The sequence below is a fragment of the Cupressus sempervirens genome, chromosome 6 (assembly GCF_028749045.1).
Source record: "Cupressus sempervirens isolate cs-2001-9-10 chromosome 6, ASM2874904v1, whole genome shotgun sequence".
NCBI lineage: Eukaryota > Viridiplantae > Streptophyta > Pinopsida > Cupressales > Cupressaceae > Cupressus > Cupressus sempervirens.
In genome coordinates this window covers 657,939,689-657,965,541 of record NC_143123.1, presented here as the reverse complement: position 1 = coordinate 657,965,541, position 25,853 = coordinate 657,939,689, and positions in this window count along the sequence as shown.

The window sequence follows — 25,853 nt, the reverse complement described above, 5'->3', positions numbered from 1 at the left end:
TATGGAAAAAACCACCATGTAACATGCTACCACTTTTCACTCTTCTAAAGTGAGCTCTATTAGGAGCCAACCCTATTGAAGGTTAAAAAAATACACCATTAGGTGTGACCGTGTTAAAGGATTTAAATCACCTTATTAGGAGTGGCCTTTTATAGGAATTTAGAACAATCCTTTATAATGTCACCTTGTTAAAGGATTTAAAAACGGCTATTCACTCAACCTTAATAAAAAGGATTTTACTACTATCACAGTGATTAGAAAGTAACAACTAGGTTTGATATCATAACATACAACTCACTTTGAAAATTTAGATCTCCATTCAGCTCAATCCAAGTTCATTGACTCTATCACTCTCAACAACTTATATCTTCTTGGAAACTCTTCAAAAAATCTCCCACATCAAAAAATTCGCATTTCTCCTTTACAAGTTTTTTATCCACTTGTCTCCACAATTTCTAGTCTAGTAACCAACATAAAACATCCCATATGCCTCCTTCAATAGGTAGCTTAGATATTTTTCTGCTTAAATATAACCTTATATATTAGGTTACAATTAGATTCAATAAATTCAATAAATCTAGCCATCTTATGTTCTTCTTCTTCCTCATTAAATTTCTATAAGTATCCTCAAATCTTAGCCTTTGATAACTTAACTAATCTTCTCCATGCATTAAATAATTAAGCTCATCCATCCTTATCATCAACACACTTTGATTACTTTGAGAATTCAACTATGTTTGCCACTAATCTTGATTCATTCTCAAACTATTAATTTGTTTAAACTTAGTTGTATCATCACTGGATCAATTGGTCATCACTAAACTATCTTGCTTAGTCCACATTGTGAAAATTGGTTCCTAAATCTTCTGCTTCAGATACTCGATTGCATCATAACTCTTTTTCTTCTCAACTAGTCTTTCTTCATTGCATATTGTAATGAATAAACAACACATTATCTTTTCAAGTACTAACTAATCAAGTGTCTATTGCAATTCCATCACACTTTCACATATCAACTCAATGTTTCATTAGGTCATCTCATGATCTCTTCTTTTTAAATCATGTTCATCAATTGAATGATATAACACTCCACATTGTTAGTAAATGTCTTACTAGTAACATTTGACATCAATGAAAACATAAAAATTATTCCACATTTATAGTCCCAATAATCTTCCTCTTTGGCATTGATGGAAACACCTTCAAAAGTTATGCAACCTTTAGAGTGCAATGTTGTCACAAAATCTTGCACCCTTTCCTAAAGTTTTAACCTAAAGGAAACCTTGTGAAACATGGAAACAATCTCCAAATTGTGTACCAAGGTTCACCTAACTACTCTTTGAGAGGAAAAGGGAGAAGGAATGCATGAAGGAAAAATACCTAGTCTAGTCTAAAGGGGTGATACACCAAAATAGTTTGTTCAACCTTATTTTTGCCTAACAATGCACTATTCATCAACATATTCCCAAGATACACTGATTTAACCTTTGTTTCAATCTAATAGCCACAAACAAATAAGAAACCAAATAAAATGCTACAAGGAAGGAACTTCACTCTATAACATCCAAGGAAAAATAGATATTATTATGCAGATTGAAGGATAGAAGACAAAATAATAGTAAAGGAAAGCAAGTTCTACACTTATATTAATGGGAGAATGAGGTAAGATAGAGAATATATTCATGTATAGACAATAGGAAAATTATAGTAGTAGAGCATAAAATGCAATACTAATGAATTAGAAAAAAGTTCAACCCTAAGAAGGGTTACACAATTTTCTTTTATAGCTCAAGCATAACTCAGATAACTTCTACCCTAAGGCAAAGCATGACAACTATATTTAAGGTTGCAGAGAAAAATCACTGTAAATCTAGGAAAGATCTAATCATGGTACACATTCAGATGTAGGAAAGTCATATATTTTACCAAAAAATAGCCACAAGAAGATAAAAACAATAGTCATTATCATTCTAACTAGGTAGACGGATAGCCAGGTGGTGATGTAATGTCCCTTTACATTTATCAAGCTTAGAGAACATTTGTAAGTGGTTGTAGATGATCAAGAAGATCACATTTGCCATTAAAAAGCTGTCTTTTTTAATTCTTGGTATGCCAAGTTAGCCATGTCATTATTCAAATGGAGTGAATCTTTAGGCTTTGCGACATAGTTGAACCATAAAAATTTCTTTTGCCACCCTATTAAACCTTCTAACTTAATGTTGACCACTGACTACCTACTAGCATGACTTTATCACCTTTTTTCTTCGAGTTTTCTTACCATTTCCTATTGACTTTTCAACCTTTCTAGAGAATGCCACATGGTGATATTTGATTTTCTTTCCTCTATTTTGGCTTTACCACTTGGGCCCACAAGGACACATGTCAACCTTTCGTTATACCACTATGAATATTCATTGTGCAACTTTCCATAGCGACAAGGCAACGACTCATAATCTACTTTCAATCTAATGGTGGAGGAAATACAACACCTTATGAACTATGATGGGCTCACTAGGATACATGTTGCATCATCTCTATCTCACTATGAATATTCATCTTGCAAATTTTGATAGCAAAAAAGTGATGATTGTTGATCATGGAAGATTAGACGACCATGACAAAAACCTTTTCTCTCTATGTTTAAATTTGCAATGAATAGGAACATGATAGTTGGAGCTTCATTTATGGTACAAAAAGTTTAGCAACTCCCTACATGGGATGGTCCTATCACCTCAATGTGGCAAGCTATTGTTATGTCACCATGGTTAAATATCTAGCAACTTCCTATAGTGACAAAATGACAACTATAAATTTACTTTGAGATCAATGGTGGAAAAGTGTACATCAAAAAACTAGCCTCGTAAGGCACAAATGAAACTCACACAACTATCATTTCCTCTGACATCTTTAAAGCCACAAAAGGAATTGTCCCAATAGGATGCATGACACACTATCATTATGTTTCTATTAAAAAAGATCTTGCATCTTTCCATAGCAGCAAAATGATAGTTGTAGATCTATCCAGAGATCTATGATGGAGATTTTTTTGCTAATTACTATGCATGAGTCAAAGAAAGAGGCCCCACCCAAACACATGTCACATTGTAGTTATGTCATAATGAAAATTGATTATATATTTTTTCATATAGACAAAGTGACTTTCATTGATTTCTTTAAATTAGATTGCTGAGAAGATGTGGGCCTGTCGAGGTGTTTATGACATGAAAAAAATTGAAGACTTAGGATATAATGCATATGAACAAAGTTTAAATATATCTTTTTGATGCATCTAATATTTGAAACTTTAAATAGCTAACCATTGGACATGACTTCCACCCAAAATTTTTTGTTTTGGCAAGAGGGGCAAAATGGCTAACAATTTTGGTGACTCAAAAGGGATGCTAGCCTCCCAAGTAAATGACCAATGACCTTAAGCATCCATTCGGCTATGGAGTCATAAAATGAAATCCATTCTTTGTGAAACCATAATTCTACCTCTATATTCTTTGTAACTACAAAATTTCAAAACTTGGCTATCTGACAGAGAGATAACCCGTGCTCAACACTTCTTGGAAAACTTGAAAAACTATCCTAATATATACAAAGAACTCTTACCCTCTCTAGAAGTAGGTATTGAGGTAAACCCCATCAACTGGAATAGGTAGGATATCATCATTGGGCTTGGATAGCTGAAAAAAATTAGCTTCTCTACAAATGGTGATAACATAAGGCCCACTTCACATAACATCAAATTTGGAGTGCCTCCCTAGTTTAGCTCTATCAACATCCCACTTGAGGACAATGTTTGCTAATTTGAAAACTCTAGCTTTGGCCTTCTTTTAAAATCTCTTTTTGACCCATTGCTGATGAATTTCAAGTGTCTATATAGCTTATTGTCTCTTTTCTTCTAACTCCATCATTTTTTCCATCTTGACTATCATGGCATCATCCTTAATTAGCTCCAACTAATGAGCTAATTCAAGATAGGAGAACTCAATGGAAATAGAAATCTTGGCTTCCCTTCCATATACCAACATGAAAGGTGAATTCCCTATTGCTCTCTTAGGTGTGATTTTGTTAGCCCAGAGGGCTATCCTTAGTTTTGAATGCCAATACCTTTGGTTATCCTGAATTGTCCTCTTCATGATTCTGAACAGGTTCTTATTGGAGGAATCAACCAAACCATTTCCTTGGGGCTAGTAATTTGAGGAGGTGCTCAAATAGATACCATGGATAACTACCTAAGGAAAAATGTGAGCCCCAACAAAGGATTTAGCATTGTCTGATATTATTGTTGAGGGAACCCCAAACTTGGTAACAATTCCATCAAGGAACTCAACCACTAAAGTCTTTAGGACATCCTTCAAGGCTATTGCTTCTATCCAACTTGTAAAGTAATTAGTTGTAGCTAGGATCCACTTGTGACTAGAGTTGGAAGGTGGATTGATTGGACCAATAAAATCTAGCCCCAATTGAGTAGTAAATGGTTGATCAACCTGAATGGGATGGAGGGGAAAAGATGCTAACCTTTGTTTTCTTGATAAGAAGGTACACTTCTCACACTTCCTTACATATCAATGATAGTCATGGAACATAGTTGGACAATAATAACCAACTCCCATGATCTTTATGGCTATTGTTCTAGCTAAGAAGTGGTCACTATTAGGGCCATCATGAAACTCTTTGATCATTCTATTTGTTTGATTAGGGTTGACACATCTTAGTAAGGCTCCATTTAGATATTTTTTGAAAAGGATCCTATCCAATAGGACAAAAGGGATACATTGCAATCTAAATTTCCCTTTTTTGGGTTTTTCTAATCCTTGTGGATATCCTCCTCCCAACAAGAATGCTATCATGTCTTGCATCCAATTGTTTTGATTCTCATCTCCTGTTGGATGCTCATCTATCAATACTATAGAAACCTCCTCAATTGGATCCTAGGATGAAATCATCTATTCACATAGTCCCTTACCTCTACCCATATTGGTGATCTTGATATCAACATCATACTCCATAACCTTGGTGATCCATCCAGCTCTTTTTCCATTGATGTCCTTGTTTAGGACGATGTCCTTTACACTTTCATGAGAGACTAAGAGTTGAACCTTGTTGTGTGATAATAGATGTCTAAATTTTCTTAAAGCCCTTATGATAGAGAGGACCTACTGTTCCATGTAACTATACTTACCTTCATAATCCTTTAGTCCTTTATTAAAAAAGGCTATATGTTCTTCTTTATTAGCATCATTTAGCTATGTTAAGACAATTAATACACTTGACTCACCTCCAAGGGTATATATAGTAAAATCCTTATCAAAATTTGGATTGATAAAGGTAGGAGCTAATGTTATTGCTACCTTAATCTCTTCAAAACTAGCTCTCCCTTCCTTTTTCTAGGTGAAGACCATATTCTTTTTGAGCATAGCTGTAAGGGGCTTAACCATGGTAGCAAGATTAGGGATAAATATTCTTACAAAGTTGATTCTACCAAGGAAGCTTTGCAGCCCTATCTTATGAGTAGGAAGTGGGACAAGAAGAATTTCCTTTGTTCTCTTTGGATCAATAGTCAAACCCTCTTTAGACATAATATTTTCAAGAAATTTCCCTTGATTAGTGGCAAACACACACTTGCTTTGGTTTAGGGATACACCATATTCTCTACATTTGATAAATACTTGCCTTAGATGACCAAAATGATCAGCCACATTCTTGGAGTAGATGGTGATATCAAATCTTTCAAGAATATTCTTGAAAGCCATTTCCATTTCCTTTTGAAAAGTAGCACCTACATTGGTTAGTTAAAAAGACATCTTACAATAGGCATAGTGCCCCATTTAGTAGTGAAATTAGTCTTATATCAATTGGATTCTTGGACTAACACTTGATTATACCCTAAAAACCCACCCAAGAAAGAAAATCTTTCTAAGCCACTAACTTTGGATAAGATTTTTTCCATGGAAGGGAGAGGATGGTGATATTTAATGAAGCCCTATTAAGGTCTCTAAAATATACACATAATCTAATTTCTCCATTCTTCTTCCTAACAGGAACAAGGTTGGCTACCCAAGAAGAATGCTTGATAGGAAAAATAATAGTAGCCTCTATCAATTTGGATAGCTCTTTTTTCATTAATGGCTCAATTCTAGGATTAACTAATCTTTGTTTCTGTCTAACAAGCTTTGCACCATGGTTTAAGTCTATGGTATGCTAAAATAAGCTTGGGCCAAAACCCCTTAAATCATCATATGTCCAAGAAAATATATCATTAAATTCTTGACATAGATGAACAAAATTTTCTTGTTCAATTTCAGAACATATCTTACCCATATTGATATCTTCTTCCTTCTTTATGAGATTAGGAATATGAGCATCCTATTTTGATATGCAATATGTGCCAAAGCCTATTTCTAGGGCTTCTTGTACCAGATCAAACTGATAAGAAGTGGCCCACTCATCCAAGAGATAGTCAGGCACCTCTTCCAAAGAATTAATAGGCTCCTTTGCTATGTCTCAATCTTCCTTTTCAAAAATAGTGCAATTAATGTTTATGGGGCTAGGGGTGTAGGCTTCTATATGATTGAGGGAAAAATGTTCTACTCTTATGAAAGCTTTTGTTCCATACCTTGTTCTAAAAAAAATGTAAGACATTTTTTAGGATCCTTATAGTCTTGACAGATCTACCATCTAACTAAAGGACATCCCTAACTATGGGTTCATACTTGATGCTAACCAGATCAACTACACTTCTAAGCATTACATAACTACTAGCCCTTGAATCTATCATACAATTATGGACTAATTGATCTCCTCCGATCAAGGAAAAATAAAAAGGAGGAGGCCTAATTTTCTTAATTGTTTCTCCCACCTTTATTGGTTGCATCAAGATTTTTGCATTATCCTCCCTAGGTGGTTGATCTTTCACTTCTATGCTCTCTAGCTCTTGTTGTAGTTGCCTCTTTTGTGATGGTATAGTACCAACAACATCCCATATAGAGATATTTACATTACTCTTTTTCATTTGATCTACCACATTGAAAGGAGTATTAGCATCTTTGATTGAAGCCTTGGGAGCTACATGGATAGGTGTATGAAATTGAGAAGTATGAGGTTCAATAGACTTCTTGTTGCTCATATCTTGCCTCTTTTTTGGAGCAACATTGGATTGTGCATTCATCATTAGTACATGAGGAGTAACATCTTAAGCTAAAGATTGATTTGGTGAGTGGGATGTAGCATGATTGGCATGACAATACTCCTCTGGATGGTGGTTCATGAAAGAACAATCACCCTACTATTGTAAATGAGAAGCATCGATAGGTTGACTAACATTATATTGCTTCCTTGTTGATTGCTCTTGTGTGGTTAGTGTTAGGAATGAATATGCCTTTTGGCACATATTGTAAGAATTTTCCTTGAGGCAGAATTCACCCAAGACCAAGGAACTCAAACACAAGCACATCAGTAGACTAGAAAGAGTATGATCAGAATGATGATATATTTATTCAATATTCAATGAAGGTACAATAGGAGTGCCTATATATAAAGGCCTCTAGAAAGCTTCTAGAATGCATAGAAGTCAACAACATGATAAGTCATACAACTAGGCACATGTCCACTAGATATGGGTTATCCTCTATTAAGCACATGAGTAAGGGAAATGATGAGAGGATAAGCCTACAAAGGTGTAGCACAAAAAATAATGTTGTAGACACCATTTACAAAATTAGGAGTGTGAATAACTATGTTGTCTACATGAAAACTTAGTTAATTATGCAAACTCCAGTGTTGTAGACACCATGTGCTGAATTAGAGTTTCTTACTCTAGTGTTATCAACATGACAACTCATGAGAGTGTGCAAACTCCTAATTGTTTCACCTAAATAAATAATAAAATAATGCAATATAATAAAATAATACATTAATCTAAGTAAACTTAAGTAAAGTGTAAATAGTAAATACGTATTTATACCAACACCTCCCTTATGGGAAACTTAGGGGAATGTGCTTAAGCTTATGAAAGCTAGGACAAAATGCATAATGGGTCTCGGCTACTAGGCCATGTTAGGTACCCATGTACATAATGAAATGAAATCTCTCATAAAGTAGAGAAAGAGGGAAAACCTCATGGAAAAAAACCTCCCCTAAAAAGAGTGATGAAAAAACTAGATGCATGGATGGATGGAGTAATCAAGACCCCCCCATTATGACATACATCAAGTATATACAATAGAGAAATATGAGAAGAACACTATCCCAAAAGAGGAAAAGTTCCCCCCCATAAGAGAGAAGAAGAAGAGAGACAAGGTAGTCTAATCCCCCCCCCCCCCGCCCCCCCACCCCCCCAAAATAAAGAGTGCTGATCAATGATAGCTAATATGATCTAGAAGCTGATCCAAGATTGCAAAATAGTGTTCCTCCCCTTTAGAAGAAATAATACCATAGGGACAAGTGAGATGCTTCCGCTGTGTGTGGAAAGAATCCTGATGATCATTGATGCCTCTGAAACCTATTCAACTATCCCTATCAAGGATTAATGTAGAACCTATCCCAAAGAATCTACTATCTCCTCAACTAATAAAGAGACCTCCTACAACTACTGTACATAAGTATCCACAATCACATCAACCTATGAAGATCGATCATGTAGAGAATGGACATGAGGGTCAAAGTGAGCCCTTGCAACAACTAAAGAAGGATCTTCTCCATCAAGGAGAATATGTATATCATCAATGATGTCCCCCTAATCCACTATTTATGAATCCACAAAAAAACTTGAAATATCTACTATGTAGTCATCCTCTATTGATGGAGCCAAAAGACTAGGTGTACCCTAGTTTGCTAGACCTATCACTGTGGAAATATAAGCACGTGGAATATGCTGATGTCATGACTTCTTGCTGCAACTATCAATAGAAACCCATGTATCTAAATCTATTGATACACTATCACTGGTGTCACTCTTAGTTTCTACAATGTATGATGTGCGAAGAGGATTAGAGGACAATCTAGGTGAACTTTCCTCAAAGTGAACATCCTTCTCCACAAAGATCTCATGTCTCAAGATCTATAAGTTTGTATGCCTTAACATTGTCTTCATATCTGATGAAAGTACAAGGCCTAGGTGATAGTGCCTTGTATCCCCTGGAAGATATGTTTTCCCATGCTAAATAATTGAAGACTCTAAAGTGTGTCACTACTCATTTTTTGCCACACCATGTCTCAAAAGGAGTCTTTCCATATAAGGTAGGATGAGGAGACCTATTAAGTATATGATTGGCAGTGTTGATTGCTTTGACTTCAAGTGATGGATCTAGAGACTTGGCTTGTATCATGCAACTTGCCATAGACTTAAGAGTTCATATCCTTAGTGTAGCAACATTTTTCTTATGCAGACTAAATGCTGGTGGATTATAAAGATCAATACCCTCAAGTTTGCAAAAGTCTCTAAGTCTTTTGTTCAAATATATGCTTTCATTATCCATCCTTAGAAGTTGATGGCTTTCCTCAATTTTTGTTCAACATGAGTCTTGAAGGCTAGAAACTTGTCCAACACTTCATTCTTGTGATGAAGAAAGTAGACCCAAGTATACCATGAAAAGTCATCAATGAAAGTGAGTATGTAGTAACCCTAGCTGACTAATGTCACTACAAAAGGACCTGCTAGTACCATGTGAACTAATTGAAGAAAAATTGGTGCTCTTGAAGACTTTCCTTTATGTAACTTCTCCTCTAGATGCATATCCACTAAACCTATTGAACATTCACTTGTAAAAAAGTTGATTCTAGGTAGAACTTTGACCATTCTATTTGAGAAAACTTACTAAATATAGTAGAAGGCAAGATGAACAAACTGCTCATGCCATAATTGGATGTGTGAATTGGATTGAGTCAACAAGGCTTGTGAAGGAGACTTAGGCACAAAGTGGGAGAAAGAATAAAACCTTTTGTTATGATGAACTTTCTCCACTACAACCAATGAGTCATCTTTTAGACTGTGCACCTTTATTGAGTCAAGAAGGAACTCAACTTTATGACCATCTCCAAGGTGATTGATTTGATAAATTGAGAGGAGTTTAGAACTTAGGTTGGGAACATAGAGAACATCTTTGAACTCTCCATTTTCCATTTCCATGTTTCCTTTTCCTTCAACTTCTATTTTTGTATCATCTCCCACAAAGATGTGTAGTACCTTAGACTACTTCAATGAAGAAAAATCTCCTTTTGAAGAACCCATATGATATGAGGCACCTGAGTCAAGAATCGATTCCTTTGAAGAACTTGAATTTTCCATGAGTGCTTGCCCTTTGCCCTTTGAATTTGAAGAAGATCATTTTTCCTTGTAAGCATTAGGTAGTGGAACATTGTGTTTCTTCATGATAGACATCAACTCATCAATCTTTTTATGATAACACTCATGTTCTTCATGACCCAATTTCTTGCAATAAGCACACTTTTTCTTGTCCTTATTATTGTCTCCCTTCTTATTTGAATTCAAGGAAGACATTCCTTAGTGATTTTATTGTGGTGTTTTCTTTTTTATATCATTTGATTTGTTATTCTTCCACTTCTTATTCTTTCCATTTCCTTTATTTGAAGATTGACTAGATGAATTTTGAGAACCCTCATTATTTGTTACCAATGCCTTAGACTTTGGTGAAATGAGAATCCCCATTGATTTCAACTTCTTTTCTTCTTTATCCAATAGTTCAACATAATAATCAAAAGAAACTTTCTGATAGGCAAACCCTAATGTAGTCTTTGAGGTGTTATAAGTAGAAACAAATGTGGATTACTTAGATGGAAGCTTACTATGAATGAGATAGATTAACCTGTCATCTTTAATAGAACTCCCCAAAATCATCTAGTTTCATTCTTAATTCACTCACCTTTATGATAAAATATTGTATGGAATCAAATGCCTTTGGATCTAAGGAGACAAGCTCATCTTCAATTTTGAAAACATCTTCCTCAAACACTTTACCATATAGGTTTTGGAGTGTATCCCAAGCTTCCTTAGATGTACAACACTTTTGAATCTGATGTATGATCTTGTCTTCAATCCCCAAACAAATATCACCTAGGGCTTTCCCATCCATTATTTTCCAATCAATGATTTTACTAGCAAATACTTGATCACTTGTTGGTTTAGGAAGGGTACCATCTACATATTGAGAAACTCCTTTATGCATTAAATGACACCACATTTTAATAGACCATATAGCATAGTTATGTAGAGTTAATTTTGGAAACTTAAAATTTCCCATAATGCAAAAAAAGAAAGAAAATAGCAGAAAAAGAGGAACACAAGACCAAGAAACCCCCTCCTTTCACTCAAACAAGAACCACCCCCCCCCCCCCCCCCCTCCCCCCCACAAAAAAAAGATGCTTTTGGCACTTTATATGTAGTGCAATTACAATGGCCACTTGCCAATTTTGGCCTTAGTGGACTTTTGATTTTTCTTTTTCTAACCTCCTTATGGAGTTCAAAACTGGAGTATTACAATGTATTTTAGATATACAAAAATTCTAAAGATATATCAAAGAATTACAATGTATAAAAGGACCTAATTCTAAAAGTGACACTTTTGTCCACACAACCCTATAATCTGATTGTAGATGTATAAAGTAGACAAAAAATAATGCACTTTCAAAAAAACAAAACCTGTTTTCATGTCCAGATGAGCCCGTATAGAGTATTTGTAGTTGCAAAATGCAGGATTGGATAGCTATAGTTGCCAAAAGATGCAATTTATGACAAATCCTTGCACCAAAACTAGAAAGAACTGCACCATTCAAAATTTTAGGAAATTCTACCCAAAAAAAATCACACCTAATTTGGAGTCTGGATGACTGAGATATTGCCTCCCAAAATTGGACTGCAAAATCAAAAATCAATTTAGAGAGGGGTTGGATCAACAAAAGATAGGGTTAAATTTGATGGTCATATGGCTATCATAGTTCCCTTCGATGATGGTTAGATGACTGTCTAATTTAGGCTTATAAACTAATTATGTTAGCGTACCTGGGCCCTATGATGACATCAAGATGATGTCAACATTGTATGGACTATACAAAAAAAGACACATCTTGCTGATTGTATAGGTATGAATGTCCTTGTTGGCTACTAACATGTCACCATACATTGAATAGGTGGCTAAGTTAGAGGTGGCTGATGTAGATGCTTGGTTGGCAGGTTCCACGTGGATGCTTCTAGGAGGTTGGGCTAGCTGAGTTGGCATCACCATCAATTGTAATGTGGCTACTTCTGAGTTGGTTGGAGGCTGAGTCGAAGTAGGTAGACACACCATGTGGTGGGATGTGTTAGATGTGTGAAGACTAATGTTGACAAAGTAATTTAGCAGCTACCAAAGGAACGTGCAGTAAACACTGGAGACCAATCTGTGGGGTGCCAAAAAAGATTTAACGTCATTAGTTTTTTTGAATGTCACTATGCTGGAAATGATTTACAAGTGCTAGGAATGTGGAGTTTAGTTCCACATTTGGTGTGGGACTAAACTCAACACTCTTTATAAAATGAAGCCTATGAACTCAAAGCAAAGAAGCCACACCATGGATGAATGTGGCTAGACTTGGATTATTGAAGCTAGAATTTGGCACCAGGAAATGTTGTAGGTGCCACAAGTTTACTATGGTCGATATGGATTTAAATGCCAGATTTAAATTGAATGCTGCCTAATAAAATAAATAAGGAATATTTTGAATTGCTCAAGGAATATTCCTTGCATAGGTCTAGGGTGTCACTACCTGGTACTTGTGCAAATTTTGTTTTTCTGTAGGGGCCTATAGGGCCAATTTTTTTTGAAAATACCTAATTCAAAAAATAAGCTTAGAGATAATTAAAATTGTAGGCCTGAAAAATAAATAAATAGATTGATTAAATGACCATACCAAGTTGCAAATTGGGCCTTTCGGTTCTAGTTTGCAAATTTTTTTGGCCTCACGATCTAATTTAGCCCAACATAGGTGAATTTATAGCTGATTTTCACCGAATCAATGTTTTGGATGCAATGGGAAGGTCCAACTTGGCTCTAGATGCTCCTAATTTTTGTAGGTTCTCTAAATTTGGGTTGAGGTGCTGAAGCAACAATGGTCTCGAACAACTATGTGAAGAGAATCTCCCCGAGCTCTAATACCATGTAAGAATTTGGCTTAGGGAAAAATTTACCCAAGACCAAGGAACTCAAACACAAGCACAATAGTATACCAAATAGAGTATGATCAAAATGATGATATATTAATTCAATATTCAATGAAAGTACACTAGGAGTGCCTATATATAAAGTCCTCGGGAAAGCTTCTAGAATGCATAGAAGTCAGCAACATGATAAGTCATACAACTAGGCACTTGTCCACTAGATATGGGTTATCCTCCATTAAGCATAGGAGTAAGTGCGATGATGAGAGGATAAGGCTACAAAGGTTTAGCACACAAAATAATGTTTTAGACACCATGTGCAAAATTAGGAATGTAAATAACTGTGTTTCCTACATGAAAACTCAGTTAATTATGCAAACTCCAGTGTTGTAGACACCATGTCTTGAATTAGAGTTGCTTACTCCAATGTTGTCAACATGACAACTCATGAGAGTACACAAACTCCTAAGTGTCTCACCTAAATAAATAATAAAATAATGCATTAACTAAAGTAAACTTAAGTAAAGTGTAAATAGTAAATACATATTTACAACAATGCATACAATATCCATAGGAATAGTTGCACGAAGGGAAGAAGTCTTGATCTTGAGAAAGATTATTTTGAGGGACTAATGCCCTATTTAGGTTTGAATTGGTAGTGGGGTATTTCCAATAGTTCCATTCTAATTATAGGGTACATGACCCTAATTTTTATTTGGAGGCCTATTATGTATGGGACCTTGATACTAAAGTGGGGGAAGCTTATTGTTTTGAGATTTTTTCCTTTCTAGGGTCACCACCTTATTACTCATCTTTTTTATCACTGAGAATCTATCCTCTAGATTATTTTCCTAAACCTGCAACTTATTGTCTATATTTTGCATCTATTGAGATTACAGTCATGTTTTTTATTAGTGACTTACACTTATTCAAATTGTAAGTATCTACCAAGGATATTGTATAGTTAACAATGTTAACCAAGCATTTCAGTATCTACTGAGTTCTATAGTTGCTGCTGAGCCCAAGGGACAATTTTTAGTTTAAACTAAGTAGCTACTACAAAGGTGATGATCAGTAGTGTAAACTATGCATCTCGGTATATGTCAAGTTTATTAGTGCAAACTAAGTTCTGTAGTGCTACCGAGTTCACAATTGATGTGATGTAAGTCTAGTGTTAACCAAGCTACTCAATGTTAACCAAGTGACTCAGTTTATACCGAGCTCATAATGATAGCATTTACCAAGCTATGTAGTCAAAATCAATTGATTCAATTTATATGCCAAGTTTCACAGTATTCACTGAGTCACCAGTGCAGATCGAGTTCAAGACAACCTGGAAGTGATCAGTGTTGGTCTGATTTTTTGCAAGATAAAATTTCCCTATTCTAGGTACAAAAAAATCAGAATTGAATCCATTAGTAGTGAATGGGGTTTCTAGTCTTTGGTCTTCTAGATTTCTTAGCCTTTGAAAAAATTAGTCAAACCCTAGGTCTCATTCCTTTAAAAAAAAATTCGGTGCGAAACCTTTAAAAAAAATTTCAAGTGCAAAACCTTTTAAATTTTTTTGCAAATATTCCTTGAAAAGTTCAAATCTTTCGTGCCCCATATGACTTTTTCCTTCTTAATGTATAACATTCGATCAACACAAGATCAATGATAGTCACATTGTCCCTATCAAAAGTTACAAGTATGTTACCCTATGTAACATAGCAACTATCACAAATTTGAAGGGCGGTGTCGTAAAATGGAGGTGCAGTGATCAAAGATTGTATTGCATCAGAAGTATTTGGTCATGTTTTTCATGTCAGACCTATCAGAACTAGAAAAGTGATCAGAATAGTGAAGTACAAAAGGCATCAATAGAAATCAAATTTTTTCTAATTGGTCACCATGTCACTATCAGGAAACTTGTGATCTTTTCCATTAGTGATATAGTGCCTTGATGGAAAGTAATAATGTAGCAACATTTTTAGAAGGTGGGTCCCAGACACATGCTCCATTAGATATTAGTTATATAGTTTTGGGGACATGGTGGCATCTAGTGGGATACACATATGTATTAGGAAAAGTGAAGACACTAGAGGTCACTATGTCATTGTCATGAAAATTATGCATCTTGCCGTTAGCAACATAGTGCCGAGCTGTGAAATATACACATGGTGGGACCCAAACAACGTGGCAATGTGACTAGGATTAGAATATGGTTTTATATGCTAGTTGTACAAGATTTTCTCACATCATCAATAACCTAGAATCATGCCTCATTCATAAAATATTTGAAAGATTCTAATCGTTCGATCAAGCTTGGATCAATGATCATCGCTACCTCGCTATAGCAAGGTGTGAAGTAGCGACTCGATGACATGTGTCCTCAGTCATCAGTGGGTCCAAACTAAAATGCCAACAATGAAGGAACTATACACATGGAAAAATCTCATTGGGTTGACTACCAACATGTCAAGTGGAACGTGAGTCATCTTTGCCTGCATCCCTGGATAGTACAATTTTTTGAAAATCAACAATGTAAATTTGAACATAGAAGGTGGTGCCACTCTGTGCATTTATGAGGAATGAAAGCTTCACGTGCAAAAGAAAAAAAAAGAGTATAATACAAAATATTTTCTCATTACCATCTCACATGAACAAAAATTTCAAGTCTTTTCCTGAGCAGAAGCCATTATTGAGAAGGTTGTGTTGAGCTTGACAAGAGTGTGAAGCAGATTTCCATTGTTCACAAAGACACTGCAGAATTACAGAGAGAAATGAGCAAAGAATCAAGTAAGTATTTACACTATAATCTCACTAGTGTTTTAGTTTTGACAAATTATAATCAAAGATGCTTCCAAAGAAGATATTTTCTAGTCAAGAGAATTATTTGGATAGGAATGTCCATGATGATTTGCTTGAGCTGCTCCCTAACTCCACTATTGAAACTGTATAGGTTAAAAAGCTTACTTCATTAAACCCTAGGTTGAGAATAGCAGATGGATTGTATGATAAGGAGAATTGGGTTCAAGATGCTAGTGTTTTTATGGATTATGATCTTCTTGAAGCTGTGGAAAAGAACTATGACCAATCCATTAGAGTAGTGAGAAGAATTGATGGTGAGGTCCTAATTACAGTCAACCCAGATGAAATTAGGGAAGTTTTTGGTTTAGGGCATCTCATTGATTATGATGTGCCCATTGATTTGAAAGGGTTAGAAAAGGAATACATGTACAAAAATGATACCATTAGGAAAGGTGCACTAAAGGCACATATAAGTAAAATTGGAACTCTACCAGCAATAACAACAGCTTCTAGGGAAACTTTCAAGAGGGCCATACTTCAATACCAAAGCTGTAGAGATATATAGGACTCTGTGCAAAGTTTTTGGGAGAGATGAAGAGGATTTTATGCCTGTGTATTTCATGTATATGGTTACTCATATTTCATCTTTTGATGTGGACATAATTTTTGATTTTGCTTCTTTTTTAGCTGAGGAAATTCACAATGAACTGATTGGGATTGCTAAGGCCAAGGTGCTAAAAAATATTGGCCACTATTCTTTGTTGATGCACATGTTTTTGTTTAAGGGAGCCACATATTTTGGTAAAGAAATGGAGTTAAATAGAGAAGAGAATGGAGAAGCACTACTAGTCTAATTATGGAGTGCAAATATGACCTGGGATGCAGAGAAGGCTAGCTTTTTCAAGTTTGATAGGTATTTCACTTCCAAGCTAAGATGCCTCTTATTAAGTGACAATCCTAGAATCCCTAGGGCACTAATGGGTCTCATTAGGCCTATGGACAATCCCAGTGGTTTGAAAGTTTCACACAATTGAGGAGATATCATCCCATACTCTTTTTCTACTATGTTTAGAATTTATGGTTTTAAAGGGAGCCCTTATGTACTACCTAATCAAGTGCCCTTGAAGGTAGGAGTAGTTGAGTTTTTTCAGTAGTTGGGAGGAGTGGAGGAAACATTTTTGTTAAAAAGATCAAGAGGGTCAATCTTCCCCACTTGTACAGTGGCCCATCATTTTGTTATCACAAAAGGGGGTTGGCTTTCTTTGAACAAGATTTTGGATCCTTATAAAATTTCTATTTCTCACCCTCATTTTTGTGATTCTGAGGGATTTTATCATTTGGCTCTGAGACACAAAATTAATCTTGGTAAAAGCAAGGATGAATTCTATTTTCTTGAAGACATAATAAGGAATGAATACTCTTTGCAAGAGTAGGAGACCAGAAAGGAAAAGTGGAGAGTCTTCTCCAAAGTATTGGATTTCATTCATTATTTTGATGTAGATTATAGTCCTTTGGACAATGCTATTACAAATGTAGATAAGATAAATAACCTTTATGAATACTTTTCCTAAAATAATGGAGAGAATGAATGAAAAGAAACAATTCTTTATTAGATTTTACCAAGATAAGGCTAGGGAAGTAATGAGAAGATTGGGTTTTACTCCCAATATAGGGGTAGGTCAATTAACTATCCAAAAAAGGCTGAGGTGTACTGTTATTCAAAATAAAAGGACCACTATAGATAAAGGAAAACAAATAATTGAGTCCACCATTAATGTCTTGGAAGAGAGGCCTCTTGAGCCCTCCTTAAAAAGGAAAAAATAATGAGGGAAGAGGATCCTCATGTTGAGGAGTATTCACCCTCACAAACCCCTATGATAATTGAAGAGGAATAGCTCACTAAAGAGAAAATTGAACAATTGGGATCACAAGGGGGAATTTTTGTTACATAATTAGAAATAGATGAAGGAGATCCCCAAGAGTCTCCAGTACCAAGTTTTGAGTTGATAGTTGTAGATTATAGAGGAAGGGAATTAGACCCTATGCTAGAACAAGCAAGTCAAAATTTTTTATCAGATGACAATTTTGTCAAATCTAGGGCTTTCTGCCAATTTGCATGGAGAATTAACATGAGTAAACTTGAAGAAAGATGCAACAAGTTAAGAATAGAGCATCTTGAGATAGAAGAGGCAGCCTTACAAAATCCAATAAAGGAATAGATGATTAAAGAGTTCCAAAAAATAACCCTTGAAGAGGGGAGGCAAATGGTAAAGGCTTCAAATATTTTATTGTTACCCAATTGGGATATAGCTAATGCATTAATTTTTAATTCTATTTCAAATAAGTTGGAATTACAAGACCCTAGTAAAAAGGAGTTTGCAGGGACTTCATTTAGTGAAGATCAATTTGCTCTAGTTATGTGGTCATTGAGAATGGGATCTAGGGCTATTTCATCATAGCTAGATGACTTAGGATTAACAGGAAATATCATTGTGAGGAGAGTGGTTGATACCTCTCATGTGCAGGCTGTACATTGGAATGTTGATTCATCTCAATTTTTTTTGGCCACTACTAAAAAGGAAGAAAGGGCCATGTTTGAATTACAAAGTAAGTATGAAACAATTTTGGAAGCTTACAATAAAGAGGTTTAGAAGAGGATTGAACTTGAGAATAAATTAATGAGGAGGTCTACAAGACCTAGAATAACATATCCTCACCCTCCAGTGGAGCCTTTTAAATCCACTCCTCTTATAGAAATGCCAGACACCCCACAGAGGTCTCAATATTATACAATAGAAGATTTTGAGGAAGTTAAAAGTAAACTTTGGGCATTACATGTGGAGATGGAAGTGCAATATGTGGATAAACTTAGAAAGGCTCTAATGTACCTGGTGGATAAAATTGAATGGCCCCTATTTTATGACCAATTGGAAAAATTAATAAGTATATGGGAGGAATTGAAAAACCATGATGAAGCCCTGAAGTCTATTGTTAATAAGTGGGGAAAGAGAAAGAAAGAAATTACCCTTTTATGTTATTTTGTTATAAGGTCTTCCCATGACCATATTGAAAGGCATATGATATTGCTAATGATTTGTCAGATTTTGATAACAAGAGAGTTGCTTTGCAACTAAAGGGTGTTTCTTATCTAAGAAAATACAAAAATCAAAAATTTGATTTGTTTCCTTGAGCCTTGGATAGAAAGAATAAATTAAAGAATAAGGATGAATGGGCTAAGGAATTGGATGACCTGTTTTGTTTAAGGATGGATAAGGTTATAAATGAAAAAGGGCATGCTTGTTGGGCCACCACAATAGAGGAATTGATGAAAGTCTAGGTATTTTTTGATTCTTTGAAACAAGAATTTGTTAGTATTGATAATGAGGCTGAGTATATACTTAAGAGGAAAAATGATATTCTACAATTCAATTGGCTAGATGATGCATAATTTGACACATGGATGATAGATATTGCTTCTAGTGAGCAGTTAGAAGAGGTTGATACAAATGATGATGAATTACAAGATGATGAAATGTAGATCATTGACATGATAGCACCAGATCCAAAAGATGAGGAGAATGAAGGCCACCAATTGGTTTTAGCTATAGGCTCAAAGGCCCAGGATGTGGACATGATAGAAGACCAATTAAGGGTAAAAGTGGTTTTGTCAATTCATGATGAAGATAGTGAAAACCCACGGTTTGAGTCTAATCTACAATCATCAGAATAGATTTCATCATTGGTGGGCATAAAAAGTGCATACACAGAAGAATCAAAATAGTAGCCAATTAGAAGATCAACAGTATAAAAGGATGTAATAGAAAGGGACCCACAAAAGAATGTTTGGTGTATAAATCTTTATGTTACTCACAATTTTGATTTTTTTTGATAGGTGTATGTAAATATCTCTTGTAGTAGAAACCTATTAGTTCTATATACCTAAAGCTTGTTGCATCTCACATTATATAAGTGATATTCTAGGGCTAGAGAATGGTCCAATTTCTAATGCATTTTTAGTTTCATACTTAGGATATTTTCGCTCCAGTCTTTGAGCAAAAACTTTATAATGTATCTTCTCTACAAATTTTATAAGAATACATCAATATGGAATGACCTTTGTGTCTCTTTCTAAGGTCATTTTGAGTTTACTAAAATTTTATGCAATTTTCAAAGAAACTTAATACAAATTTTGAGCTATCCCCATATTAGTTTTTATTGAATTTTGTCTCCTTTGCTGTTAGCTAGTTATTTTGAGATTGTGTGAGTAAAGCTTACTCAATTGAATGCAATTCATTTAGGTTGTATGTCAATTCATTACTACTATTAATTCAATGAATTAAGTAAATTCTTTTGATGAATTTGATGGGATTGTCATGGTAATAGAAAGGATGTCTGCAAGAATGAACTTTAGTAATTGTGTGAGTAAAGCTTGCTCAATTGAATGCAATTCATTTAGGTTGTATGTCAATTCATTACTACTATTAATTCAATGAATTAAGTAAATGCTTTTGATGAATTTGATGGGATTGTCATGGTAATAGAAAGGATGTCTGCAAGAATGAACTTTAGTAAGAATTACTGATAATATTTGTTGTAAGGCAGCATATTAAATCTACAAATTGGAGTAGACTCTGAATCCCAATGGAATAGGCACTGATAAAAATTAATTCAGTCTGTAGATAGGTATATTATGAAGAAAAATAAAATCTAAAATCATAATCAGCTCTATTTTACTTTTCTTGAAGATTTTTCAAAGATGGTTAGCACTTGTTTGCATGGAATGTTTTTAGCCTTAGTTATCCACTATAGCTGGGAACACTTGCAAATCTATAGAAGAATTTTGACCAAATCTACTATATGGGACGTGTTTTATCTAAAATGTCAAAATCATGCATGTGTTTGAGGATATGAGATGAGAATTAGAATGAAACTAAGATAATTCTCATACAATAGCTTTCAGCCTTGAGTCATCCCCCAGGTATACCCACCTTGGTTTTGTAGAGCCTAAAGAGTAGAAAACCACCCTTGGTTTTGTTGAAGTTGGGTCCAAATGGTTTGCACATGTAATTTTTAATAGGAATTGGCTAATCCTTAGGTTGTGTGAGTAATATCAATTTGGTATTGAACCTTTTGTTGTTCAGTAGTTTTAAAACACCAACAATCAGTATGTACTAAACTTCTATGTATACCAAGTGCATGACAATGCTAAGCATTGATAGTGGATGCCAAGTATTAGAACCTCACCAAGCTAGTCTTTAGAAGCTGAGTTCCTATAGTTAAGCCGACTTTGTGATTTTTGTGTAAACTTGTATTGTGGCCGATTTTGTAATTTGTAATTGTATTGGTATATCTATATTGTATCACATCCAATGAATGGTATGAAGTAATGTAATAATAAAAGAAGAGAAAAAGAAAAAATTACAAAGGATACAATAGTATAAGGAGCAAAAAAGATTTATCTCTCACAACAAGGTGATTACTACATTCAAAGGAATCTCATTCAACAAACCAAGTTGCAGATCAGAGATCAACTACTGATTCATCCTAACAAGTAGACTAGTCAAATCCTTTCACAAGCTAGACTTAATAGTCTTATGTAAATCTCTTTAGGAAGTGCACACTTCATTTTATGTTTGTAAATCCTTTTGCAAGGTGGACCTAGCAGTCTTTATTGCTCCTAACAAGGCAGATCATCAGAAGTGATCATTATAAACCTTAATAGGCCAACTTTATATTCTAGTACTAAAGCCTGTGGGTATCATCCCCACCCCAATTTTACTTTCTATTTGGAAGGTTTTTGTGTCACCAAATTGTGTGTCAAAGTGTTATGTATACTTTAATGTTTTTAGTTTTTCATGCATGCAATTACATTAGAATACTCATGAAGGATTAATTGGTAATTAAGGATTAAGATTTATTGGTTATTGATTCACATCTTTTCTCTTAGTAACTTATCCTATCATAATATTTCCAACAATTGGTATCAGAGCATTTTGGTTCTCAAGTAACGAGTTTAGCAACTTGAGCAAAGATCAAAGGCTATGGAGGTATTTAGACTTGACAAGGTTATTGACAATGAGAAGCTAGATTTGGAATTGCCTATTGGATAGCTCAAGAAAGAAAAATAGAAACTCTCTCAATCCCTAAAAAGAGGGAAATATATTGCAATCTAGATGAATGATCTACTCTACATTGAAGAAAGACTTGAAGACATCCATTCAATAAATTCAAATGAAGTTGATGGAGCAATCAAAGATCTATTTGAAAAGAATAGTAATCTTCAAGAAGAAGTAAGAAAACTAAGAAGAGAGTAAGAAATTCAGTTAGTAAGATTATGTGAGGTCATGGAAGAGAAAAAAAGATAAAAAAAGAGATAGAAGGAAAGAACAATAAAATTTAGCACCTATCCCTTCAACAGACAAACTTCATTGATCAGCTCACCAATGCAAATGAAGAAATCATGAATCTAAGATTAGAGAATGAAAGGTTGTAGAATGATCTAAACACTAAAAGGAAAACCAATGAGAGGATGATAAAATCTCAAGCAAATATGAATTATTTGAATGAGAAAAGCCATCATAGACAAAATGGAAAAGAAAAATTCAATGGAAAATGCTACAATTGCAATCAACATGGTCATAGGGAAAATGAATGTAAAGAGAAACCTAAATTTGAAGGAAAATGTCACAAATGTAAGAAGCATGGACAAAAATCCTCAAAATGAAAAACTAAGATATTGAACCCAATAGAACAGATTGTGAAAGCTATATTTGGTTAGGACTATAACACTTGGTGCAAATGTCATTACTATGGAGAATTTGGAGACATTGGTATGAATTGTGTAAAACATCACATGAGGACAAGAGACACTACCAGAAGATGTTTCATTTGTACAGAACTTGGTCATCTTACCAAGAACTATATGAATACTAGAAAAATTGAAGATGAAAAGAAAGAAAAGGTTTATAACATTAAAAAGTAGATGAGACAACAATGGGTTCCAAAATCTTCTAAGAATGTAAGTTCAAATAGTTATGATAATGTCACTCAAGAATTAGTTGACTCTAGCATTTCCACTTGATCTCTAAAAGGAGAATTGGAACTAGGATTCTAAAGATATCTCACATCAATTCTAGTTAGTAGAATGAAAGATTCAAATTAGCATTCAAGATGCAAAGGGATCACTAAGTAAAAGATTCCAATAATAACCGAGTATGGTTGTAGACCTTACCAAGCTAGGTTGGGTTGTAAGACTGTACTGAGCAAGGTTAGGAGCTACTATATTTGTTGTGTGGTTATCGAGTCATGAAAGACTCTTTCGAGCATTCAATGCAAGTGAAGTGGATGACAGTCTGTCATTTGAGAAAACAATCATACCAAGAATTTATGGCAAAATTTAATGAAAAAGAAGAAATCAAAGTCATTTCTCATTCCAAGTTTTCAAGAGCTATCTATCCAAGGTGAGCTTTAGAGCATTCAAGTGATTTGAGTGAATAATTATTGAAATTTTTTGCATTCTCTCAAACCCAACCAAGAAAAGATGGTATCCACCAATAGAAAATCTAAGAAAGGTTTAAAAATGTTAGTTCAAGGTGTGGAGTGGAAGGAACCAGATTTCAAGCTGAGTCTTGCCACTAGAATAACCCTAGATCCAAGTGGAGCTTAGTCACAAATTCCACCAAAGGTACTATTGATCAATGATATTCATTCACATTTTAAATGTGCTATTCCAGATATTGGACCATTGGAGATGGATGAATCGTTGGAGGTATGTGTGAATGGCGTGTTGAAACTAGAACATCAACATCTTGAAACTATAGGTTTAACTCCCATTCTGCATATGCCATAGGATTTTCAAATAAAATGGATAAGATATATTCTTAGTCATGTGCACAATGGTTAGCTATGGTTGGAACAACCCATTTTGATAACCAAGAAGATGATCCATAGGATCACTAGTCTTCCTATGTTGACAAAGGTGAAAATGACTAAAACCTTAGGTCAGGTCAAATTGGAGAAGAAAACCCTTACCAAGTGGGATGGAAGGAGAATGAAGATCAGTTTTGTCACATAAATGGAACTCAAGTTTGGGATACATGTCATCACTCACAAGATTTATAGCTCAAATATACTATATAACATGTCATGTAAAGTAGTGGATTTAGCATACAAAGTTTTCAAGAATAATCTATCACTTGACCTTGCCGAGTTGATGTTGAACTAGTTCAACAATAACATGGAGAGTATAATAACTTCCAAGAACAATCCTTGTAGGTTTGGTTCACTTTTAACTTGTCCATTTTTCTATGTACAAAAGTTTTCCCTATCTAAAGGTACAATAGTTTGGAGGAAGGATGTACCTATTCTTTATCAAATTAATGAGTATATAGCTGAAATGGGAGAGAACTATGTAAGTATTATGGACAACTACTTTGATGCATTCAAAGAGAAGATGAATAATAGATTCAAGAGTCCCAAGAAAATAGTTGATGATTACAAAGATGATGTTTGTTTCATGGTTGATGGTGATAAAGTATATATTCAGGTAGTTAGACCAAGGACAATATGGGTAAAATCTCTTGGTTACGAGGTAAACATAGATGAAACCAAGGACACTATTGAAGCACTATTTAGTGAGCCTATTGACCCTAAAGCTACATATTTTGACAATTATGATGAGGGAAAGGTTAGAATAGAATTTGAAATCAAACTCCCTCGAGTAGTCAACAAAGGAAAGAAAAGAATTGCCAAATTGAAAACTAGTTCCACTCTTCTATTGATTAAAGGAAAAGGAGATGATATTGAGGATGAAGAAGTAGAAGATGAAGAGAAATTAGAGGATGAAGAGCCATTGAAGAAGAAAGGTAAGGTAATTACTACCAAGCCTGCCAAGACATCTATTGATGATATTGAGGATGAAGAAGTAGAAGATGAAGAGAAATTAGAGGATGAAGAGCCATTGAAGAAGAAAGGTAAGGTAATTACTACCAAGCCTGCCAAGACATCTATTGTTGTATTTACTAGAAGATCATTTAGGAAGAAAGTAGATAAGGAAGGAGGAGATGTAATCTTTAAGAGGCCTCCACCTACTTTTGAGGAAAGGATGAAAGAATTAGAGTCAAGATTTGGCATGACAAATTTCAAGCCACTAAATTATGAAACTATTTGAATTACAAATGGGAAACAAATACTTTTGAGGAGGGGGTGGGGGTGAATCAAAAGTATTAATATTTAACCAATTTTTTTAATTTGACACAATGCATGCATTAACATATTGAAATAACATGTAAAGTAAATGCATCCACATAAACACTTTACACTGGATATGATTACCCAGAAAACCTCCAAAAGAGAAGGTAAAATTGGGGTGGGGATGACACCCACAATTCTTTACTACTATAGCAATAAAGTGTCACCTATTAAGGTTACATACTTTAACCATTTTCATGATCTGCCCTGTGAAAGGCCTACCCTATTAAAGGATTACAAAGGATTGTTAGATCATACCCTGTTAGAAGTGTGCTTGGTTAGAGGACTTTTAGAACATTCTCTTCGAATGTCACCCTGTTAAAGGATTTTACAATGACTGTTATGTTAACCTTAGTCCAAAGGATTTCATCCTGCTGATATAGTTGTTAGAAAGTAATAGTAGAATGTTTGATCTGATCACTTACAACTTTTTCTTGATTATTTTAGATCACAATTCTCTCCATCCTGATCCTCTTGATCTATTACAACAATTTTGTATCACTTCTCATTTGTTCTACAAATTGATTCTACAATTCTTTCACTTTGCTAACTCACCTTGAATGCTTTCTGATCAATTCACCCCTTCTCTTCCTTTTATTCTTTGTTCACATCACTTCTTCATACATATTGAATTATGGGGATTTTTCTTCCCTAA